Source organism: Schistocerca gregaria, unplaced genomic scaffold (genome assembly GCF_023897955.1).
Source record: "Schistocerca gregaria isolate iqSchGreg1 unplaced genomic scaffold, iqSchGreg1.2 ptg000327l, whole genome shotgun sequence".
Classification (NCBI taxonomy): Eukaryota; Metazoa; Arthropoda; class Insecta; order Orthoptera; family Acrididae; genus Schistocerca; species Schistocerca gregaria.
In genome coordinates this window covers 4,224,535-4,234,631 of record NW_026061797.1, presented here as the reverse complement: position 1 = coordinate 4,234,631, position 10,097 = coordinate 4,224,535, and the positions used below count along the sequence as shown (strand labels likewise).

Sequence of the window (10,097 nt, the reverse complement as noted above, 5' to 3'; positions counted from 1 at the left end):
ACAAAAGCCCATGCAAAGCTACGGAGCGTCTCTCCTGCAGAGTCTTCCACTGTAGGTTATCTATCATCTCCGTAACGCTTTCGCGATTACTAAATGATCCTGCAACGAAGCGCGCTGCTCTCCGTTGGATCTTCTCTATCTCTTCTATCAAACCTATCTGGTGTGGATCCCACACTGCTGAGCAGTATTCAAGCAGTGGGCGAACAAGCGTACTGTAACCTACTTCCTTTGTTGTCGGATTGCATTTCCTTAGGATTCTTCCAATGAATCTCAGTCTGGCATCTGCTTTACCGACGATCAACTTTATATGAACATTCCATTTTAAATCACTCCTAATGCGTACTCCCAGATAATTTATGGAATTAACTGCTTCCAGTTGCTGACCTGCTATTTTGTAGCTAAATGATAAGGGACCTATCTTTCTATACATTCGCATCACATTACACTTGTCTACATTGAGATTCAATTGCCATTCCGTGCACCATGCGTCAGTTCGCTGCAGATCCTCCTGCATATCAGTACAATTTTCCATTGTTGCAACCTCTCGATACACCACAGCATCATCTGCAAAAAGCCTCAGGGACTTTCCGATGTCATCCACCAGGTCATTTATGAATATTGTGAATAGCAACGGTCCTATGACACTCCCCTGCGGCACACCTGAAATCACTCTTACTTCGGAAGACTTCTCTCCATTGAGAATGACATGCTGCGTTCTGTTATCTAGGAACTCCTCGATCCAAGCACACAACTGATCTGATAGTCCGTATGCTCTTACTTTGTTCATTAAACGACTGTGGGGAACTGTGTCAAACGCCTTGCGGAAGTCAAGAAACACGGCATCTACTTGTGAACCCGTGTCTAAGGACCTCTGAGTCTCGTGGACGAATAGCGCGAGCTGGGTTTCACACGGCCGTCTTTTTCGAAACCCATGCTGATTCCTACAGAGTAGATTTCTAGTCTCCAGAAAAGGCATTATACTCGAACATAATACGTGTTCCAAAATTCTACAACTGATCGACGTTAGAGATATAGGTCTATAGTTCTGCACATCCGTTCGACGTCCCTTCTTGAAAACGGGGATGACCTGTGCCCTTTTCCAATCCTTTGGAACGCTTCGCTCTTCTAGAGACCTACGGTACACCGCTGCAAGAAGGGGGCAAGTTCCTTCGCGTATTCTGTGTAAAATCAAACTGGTATCCCATCAGGACCAGAGGCCTTTCCTCTTTTGAGCGATTTTAATTGTTTCTCTATCCCTGTGTCGTCTATTTCGATATCTACCATTTTGTCAACTGTGCGACTTCAAGAGAAGGAAGCACAGTGCAGTCTTCCTCTGTGAAACAGCTTTGGAAGAAGACATTTAGTATTTCGGCCTTTAGTCTGTCATCCTCTGTTTCAGTACCATTTTGGTCACAGAGTGTCTGGACATTTTGTTTTGATCCACCTACCGCTTTGACATAGGACCAAAATTTCTTATGATTTTCTGCCAAGTCAGTACATAGAACTTTACTTTCGAATTCATTGAAAGCCTCTCGCATAGCCCTCCTTACACTACATTTCGCTTCGCGTAATTTTTGTTTGTCAGCAAGGCTTTGGCTATGTTTATGTTTGCTGTGAAGTTCCCTTTGCTTTATGATCGCTGATTCCCTGTTCTGCATTAACTGATTCAAATAGTTCGGGTCTGTTTGTCACCAGAAGGTCTAATATATTATCGCCACGAGTCGGTTCTCTGTTTAACTGCTCAAGGTAGTTTTCAGATAAAGCACTTAAAAATATTTCAATGGATTCTTTGTCCCTGCCACCCGTTATGAACGTTTGAGTCTTCCAGTCTATATCCAGCAAAATTAAAATCTCCTCCCAGAACTATAACATTTCCCTAAGGGGCTCCATCACTAGCCTAACGTTGGAGCTCCCAATAACTAATAAACCCCTCCCCCCGTGTGCCTGCTCGGACCTTGCTGAAGGAGCAGCCACATGTCCATTCACAGGCAGAGCGGGCGATGCCACACGGCCAGCCTCCACATTGACCCTCCGCCTCGTGCGCCGCGAACGCCACTGAACCCGCCACTCCCCTTGGGGAGAGGGTGGCCCAACCGCGCCCGGTACCCGCGAAGATCTCTCGACAGCAGGGACAGTGGGTGAAGCATCTAATACCTGGGGTGCACCATGCGACGCACCAGACTCCCCACTGCCGCTACACTCCGAGGCAGCAGCCTGAAGACGGCTGACCGCGGCCATCAACACGCTCAGCTGTTCGCGAAGAGTGGCCAGCGTCCGTACACAGCAGTCACACATCCTATCCATCCTAAGGAATCAATTTACCGAAGAGACTTAATCAACTTTTAAGTAGACTGCTAATTCACTAAAGGCGATTGATTACTGACTAAACTGTGATTGCTAACCACTTCTTGTGGAAAACAATGAAAATAGCACTACCTGTCTCTGGACTGTATTCAAAACAAACACTAGCACTACTGGCACTATGGCTGACTACAAGGACTCTCTCTGACTGTATTCAAAACAAACACGAAGTCTATGTAATACTATTACTAGCACTCGACAATTAAAGCTTCCTAAAAGCAAAAACACACGGAAGAAGAAGTGACAAGTAAGAAAAATAGAGTTAATACTTAAATTAAGGTAGCTCGCTGCACAGCAGACGTGAAGCAGCCGGCGGTTAGGGCGACACATGAACTTACAACAAAAAAGTAATAACAGATAGAAATACATGTTCATGAACCTGAGAGAAAATCAGTCCATAAGTTTAAGCAAACGCTATCAGCAGTACAATGAGAATCAGCTTAATTTTTCAATTAACTCCTCGACAGAATAAAAGGAGTGACCCATGAGGAAACACTCCAGTTTCGATTTGAAAGCGCGTGGATTACTGCTAAGAGTTTTGAATTCGAGTGGCAGCTTATTGAAAATTGATGCAGCAGTATACTGCACACATTTTTGCACATGAGTTAAGGAAGTCCGATCCAAATGGAGGTTTGATTTCTGCCGAGTATTAACCGAGTGAAAGCTGCTTATTGTTGGAAATAAACTAATATTGGTAACAAGAAACGACAATAAGGAATATACATATTGAGAGGCCAATGTCAAAATACCCAGACTCCCTGAACAGAAGTCGACAAGAGGTTCGTGAACTCACACCACTTTTTGCCCGAACCTCCAGTTTCTGAGCCAAAAATATCCTTCTAGAATGGGAAGAGTTACCCAAAAACATAATACCATACGACATAAGTGAATGGAAATAAGCAAAGTAGACTAATTTACTTGTCGAAGTATCACTCACTTTCGGCACCGTTCCAATAGTGAAAATGGCAGTATTAAGTCTTTGAACAAGATCCTGAACGTGGGCTTTCCACGACATCTTACTATTTATTTGAACACCTAGGAATGTGAACCGTTCAGTTTCACCAATCATATGCCCATGCTGTGAAATTAAAACGTCAGGTTTTGTTGAATTGTGTGTTAGAAAATGTAAAAACTGAAGCTTACTGTGATTTAACGTTAGTTTATTTTCTACAAGCCATGGACTGAGGTCATGTACTGCACTACTTGAAACGGAGTCAATGTTGCACCCAACATCCTTTACTACCAAGCTAGTGTCATCAGCAAACAGAAATATTTTAGAGTTACCCGTAATACTTGAGGGCATATCATTTATATAAATAAGGAACTGGAGCGGCCCCAACACTGATCCCTCCCCCTTGACAGTACACCACTCAGATCCCTCATCACACTGTATTACTTTCCCCCATTCCCGTAGATCGTTCCCTAATGATCTTCCTGAAACACTCTACAACTTCTGATTCTGTCAGTTCTTTCAGGTCCCATCTCCTGAAATTCCCACCTTTTTCCAGTTTCTTCAGTTTAATCTACAGTTCATAATCAATATATTGTGATCAGAGTCCACATTTGCCCCTGGAAATGTCTTACAATTTAAAATCTGGTTCCTAAATCTCTGTCTTACCATTATATAATATATATGAAATATTGCAGTATCTCCAGGTCTCTTCCACGTAAACAACCTTCTTTCATGATTTTTGAACCAAGTGTTAGCTATGATTAAGTTATGCTCTGGGCAAAAACCTACCAGGCGGCTTCCTCTTTCATTTTTTACCCCCATTCCATATTCACCTACTACGTTTCCTTTTCTTCCATTTCCTACTGTCGAATTCCAGTCACCCATTAATATTAAATTTTCATCTCCCATCACTATCCGAATGATTTCTTTTATCTCATCACACATTTCATCAATTTCTTCATCATCTGCGGACTACCTTTACGACTTTAGTAGGCGTGGGATTCGTGGCTATCTTGGCCACAACAATGCGTTCACTATGCTGTTTGTAGTAGCTTACCCGCATTCCTATTTTTATTAATTATTAGACCTACTTATGCATTAGCTTCATATTAGCCTTCCTAATACTAAAATCTATATCCGATGTTAACAATGACGCCGGTGGATGGACTATCAGGAAATTACTGACCGTCGAGAAAGTCACAAATATAACCGACAAGCTAATGGGCCCTTCACAGGAAAAGGTTTTTTGCCAGAAAACGGGGAAAATTGAAACCCAGCAAATGAGTAAAAAAATGTATATTCACTGACAAAAAAAATAGTGTACGCACACAACTTACACAACAATAGTCTGGGATTACGTAATACAGTTTTTGTGATTGTATCTTGCAGCTTTAGTTATTTTTAATTAAAAGAGGCTTTAAAAGGACAGAAAGAACGTGTTGGACTACGCTACAGATCGTTCTGTTAGCACAGTCTTTACTTTGTAATCACTTTCGTTGACTTCGGCAACTCTCAACAGAAATCTCCAACCTAACCGAGACAATGTGCTACGATACAGCCGAGATCATGACAAGAGAATGGGCTACATCACACTCGAAGTAAATGTATATAGGTAAGGATCCCCATGACCTGTATACGTCTGTTATAAAAAATCTCCAAGCCACTCTCCTCAAATAGACCGCAATCTTCTCTTGACCTTCAACTGTTACTATTTCAGAATTAGAAACCAGATTCAAAGAAAATTTGGCTACAAGGCACAAAACTAGAAAAATAAAAATAATAAAAGTGAGAACGTGAAACATGTTAGCAATAACCATAAACAGGAGATTTACAGAAAATATAATTGAGAAAGGAAATTATTAATATTATCGACCGTTTAGGAACTCTAGGCTACGAAATGGATAAAACCACATATCGAATAAGTGGTGGAAGAGTTAGTGTGTTTTAAGATTAAATCCAAACAAGAATTAGAGAAAAATATATCGAAGCAAGGCCTCTATTACGAAAAATTGCTAAATCTCGAGACAAATTGTGTCCTTCTGTATTAGATGAAATGTTTTGGCCCCTAGTACGGATGAAACAGTATCTGCAGTATCAACAGGAACTTCGGACATGTGTTTCATATTTCATCCAAGCCTGCAGTCTATAAATATTTAAACAAAATACTAAAACAAAATACCACTACAGGGGAATTACTTAGGAAGTAGTTCTTGGTAAAGAAACACAGGACACAATTACGTATGTAGGCTTAATACGAACTACAACTGTGTTTATAAATCGCTATAGTTGCCTTGGACTAACGACGAGCAAATATCAATATAATCTGTACGCTTTTCAAAGCTGTTATCCATGAAAAAGCCAAACTACGTATCGTGAACAAAATACAATTTAACACCGAAACAATGACATTAGCTGACAATGGGCACAGACTTTAGTCAATGGGCACTGTTGAAAATTTGTGCCAGACCAGGATTAGCACCCGAGTCCCCTGGTTACGAGGGAGAGGCAATGATCACTGTGTCCGAATTACACAGTGGTCAACAGAATAGCACGAACTGCCCGAGCATGCCGTTCTTTAGATCCAAATTCTCAATTTCTCCATAGACTGCTAATGCACTGCTCCTTGAACATAATCCTCCTCCCCCTAATTATACAGTACATGGCGAAAAAAACAGACACCGAATATATGCAAACTTGGCCTTACGAACACTGCAGACGTCGTCTATGTAAGACACGTCAAACTTCAAAGAATTTACCAATTCGTTGCATTGTTTACTATAGACCACAAATCAAGTAACGTAAAAAAAGCACTGCGTCTATTGAGATCATGATTCAGAGTTAAAAAAAACTAATAAGTCGCCTACATATTACAGTTGCTGCCGAAAGAGGAGAACCATTATTTTCCCACAAAAGGAAATATAGTTAAAATTACGCTTCTATTTCGGTTAGTTTATGCGGTTACTAAAATTTGCAGTGAAAGTTACATAGTGGACTCTACCCTCCCCCCACCAGAAACGTAGTTATCGTGGCTGTTGTGAGACTTTTGTACACAGTTAGAGAAAGTGTGTTAAATGTGGCGCGGACGGAAACGCTAGGCTACGCTACAGGGCAATCTGCTCGCACAACGTTTAGTCGGCATTCATAATCGTTGGCGTAAACAACTCTCAGTCAAATTACCACCTTCCAACCTAACTTAGATCTCGGGCTACACTACCAATCGGCCTGTCATCACAACCAAAAATTCATTGAGGGGGGTGGGGGGATTTCCTGTAGCTCTCTCTAATGTATCTCTAGGCAAAACTGCCAGTTTTGTCAGACTCAACAGCAAGATTTACCAATGGTAAACACTTTTGAGACGGCTCGTAATTTTAGAATAGTCCTCTTCGTCTTACTTGGCATAAATTGTTCGCTGGCGTCCCAGCAGCTAGCTCCCTCAGTGTCTGCTATTGTCCTAGCAGACCGAACGCACCGCACATCCGATACCTTCGGAACCACTCACTGGTCAGTTAGCAACTGAGCGGAACACTGTTTACATCGTGAAAGGAAAACTATGCAAAGATGTACACTTAAATGGCACGACTGAGTAGCACACACACAGTAATATCTGAGGAATGTCCTTCGACACGCGCAGAACGAAAGTCTTCTCGCGAACGTACAGCGTCTCTGAAAAAAAATCTCGTGACTATATTCCGGCGTTACGGCCAGGTTCTCATACAAATGAGCAAAAAAGGGTACATTTGAAATTCTTTTTGAGACAATGAAAATACATTCGAAAGATCTGTTTGGGAATTACGAGTGATAATACTATGAGCTTAATTTTAGATTTTCAATAAAAAATGGCGCCCGTAATTATGATTTGATCAAGGGCCTGCGAGACTGGAGTACGCAGAGCGCGTGCAGTGTGGCACCTCATATGTTACCTGAATTCAAAAATGGGTAACATCAGTTGATACTACATTATTCCCCTGAAATTGAAAATGGATAACATCAGTCGATAAAACATAAAATTTATGGGAGCGTATACCTAACCGCAATGAAACAACCTTAAATTTAACGATACAGTGCTAATTCGAACTTTGAGTTCGATTTTTGAGGGTTTGTTTCACTCCTTATGCCTACACAAAAATTAGTTAATATTAACAAATGTCATATTATAGCTATAAGTTCCTAAGAAAAGTGTTTACTTTTAGGGGTCAGAGGTAGATGTTAAGAGAACGAACCACTTTTAATTTATGCTGCATGCCGTTCTGAGAAAATAGTTACCCGAAAAAAATGTGTTCAAAGTTTAGGGAAAACATTTAGTTATATTATTACTTCGATTTGCATGAACTGAGTGTTACATATATATTTTTAATGTCACTGAAAACGAATCTGAAGTCAGATTTTCAATATTCAAAACAGCTAATCCAATACGGAGGGCAACCGATTATGTTTTGACCAATTTTTACCAAAAATGTATTTTCGTTATTTACGTTTAGTCTGCAAGTCAAGGAGTATTTATCAACCCTTCCTCTACCTCTGATTGTTCCTAGACAGCAACTTCCTGTTCTTCTTGGCAGGAAAAGCCGATCTGTCAAAGCTGGATATGCAGCACTCGGCAGCCTGCACTTGATATTCGTCCGTATTTTCGGTGAGTATGTTTGCATGCATTCTGCAGTATGAATCATTTTGAGCACGTGCGACACGGGACGAGTTATCATCTACATCTATATGGATACCCTGCAAAACACATTTAAGTGCCTGGCAAAGGGTTCATCGAATCACCTTCACAACTGATAATTAATTGAAACCCTCAGCTGCCGACAGGTGTTGTTGATATACTTCGATGGGGACAGCTGAAAAGTGTGCCCCTACTGGGACTCGAACCCAGAATCTCCTGCTTACAAGGCAGACGCTCAATCCATCTGAGCCATCGAGGGCACACATGAACAGCACGACTGCAGGAATTTATCCCTCGCACGCTTCCCGTGAGACTCACATCCCCAACCGTCCACAATCCGCATACGTAATGTACTTAATAGGTATTTGTCCATCCACTCATTACTGGCTCACACTAAGGTGACGATTCCCGTAAGAGTTCCGGCAACCTGTGCGCATTCGCACAGACGAAGGTCAATGGCTGGGTAACGTTTAACCATAGATATGAAGATAGTAACTGCTCTCGAAAGAACAGGCGCCACTGACGACCTTGCAACTCTTCTAGAATACATGATAGACCGGCCGATGTGGCCGAGCGGTTGTAGGCGCTTCAGTCGGGAGCCACGCGACCGCTACGGTCGCAGGTTCAAATCCTGCCTCGAGCATGGCTGTGTGTGATGTCCTTAATTTAGTTAGGTTTAAGTCGTTCTAAGTTCTAGGAAACTGATGACCTCAGATGTTAAGTCCCAAAGTGCTCAGAGCCATTTGAACCATCAGTCCCTATGTTTACACACTACTTACAGTAACTTATGCTAAGGACAACACACACACAACCATGCCCGAGGGAGGACTCGAACCTCCAACAGGGGGAGCCGCGCGAACCGTGACAAGGCGTTGGACACATGGCGGGTACCCCGCGCGGCTCATGGCAGCCGTGACACTGCTTCAAACAATGGACTGTAGAAACTTTTGTAAAGCACGGATTAAAAAAAAAAAAACTTTCTGTTCCAAGAGTCTAGACAAGTACACCTTTAAAAAATGCAACTACAAAGAAATTGAATTTTCGAACGTTTTGAATGAGAACCTGTCCTTATGGAACACCGTTGATCAAATGTCACAGGGATTATATACTCAGGTTTCACATGTGGATTAACACTTTCTAATCAATATCCGGAATGAGCAGGGCTTAAAACTTTGAAGAGTTAAATTTCAAGGGCCGTTCTCTTGTATGCAAATAGTTTCACAGTAGAAATTTCTCTAGTTTTATTTATTAATTTATTTATTTATTTTTTGCTGTAGGTAAAGAAGGATAGCATTGTGAGGAAGGGGAAAGGGGGGGGGGGGAGGAATCTTGCATCTCCCACCTTGGAATTCTCAGTACAGAATTTTTATTCATTACGAGATTCTTAGCCACTTGCAGAAGTGATTTCGAGTGATTCTGCAAAACTTTTCCTTTAGCCAATCGTAGCAACTATAGGATTCCGTTCCTGCTGCATGACATGTCTCGGAACTTAAACTGACCAACTCATTTGCATAAAGAGCTAGCTTATCATCCGCTTCTTTACTTGCGTAGACCGTTCATGGTCTGCAAAGAATTTTTTTCTTTAATCGTTTTTTATGTCTTTTATAAACTGCAACACTTTCTAAACTTTCTAAACTTAGCGCCGTTGAAGCATGGTCTTTTACTGAATGATCAAAAAGCAATGCTGACAGCTGGAGTCCAAGGTTTTTGTTAATCAAGCCGTTTGTATTCTTGTGGTGATATCTCCGTACAGTCTTTCATTCCCTAACGCATATTTCTTTATATCTAATTGAGAAGTGAAATACCGGTTTTCATAGATGCAGATTTAAAATATTTTAATATAACGCAATAAATATTTCATTAAAATTTTCATCCCCTTATGCTCGAAGTTCCAAAACCAGAAAAACACGTAGTTTTTAAAAATTGTAACATATTAGCCGAATACGAATTGTCAGATATATTTAGCAATCCTTTCATAATGAACCATTTTCTGAAACATGTCACACCCTTTAGGGGTTGGGTTTCAAAAACAATTAAACACGTATTCTTCTATTTAGAGCCGAGGAGCCAAATTCAAATCTTCATCCATTTAATTCTAAAAATGCTTTCATAGTGAAATATTTC

The 10,097-nt window shown here is 41.1% G+C and overlaps 1 non-coding gene across 1 annotated transcript; it reads right to left on the bottom strand.

Annotated features, from left to right (window-relative positions):
• Positions 1 to 8,158: 8,158 nt before the first annotated feature.
• Positions 8,159 to 8,233, bottom strand: Trnat-ugu (transfer RNA threonine (anticodon UGU)). The gene has a single exon. It is a non-coding gene; the product is annotated as a tRNA-Thr (tRNA).
• Between the last annotated feature and the right edge of the window lie 1,864 nt (positions 8,234 to 10,097).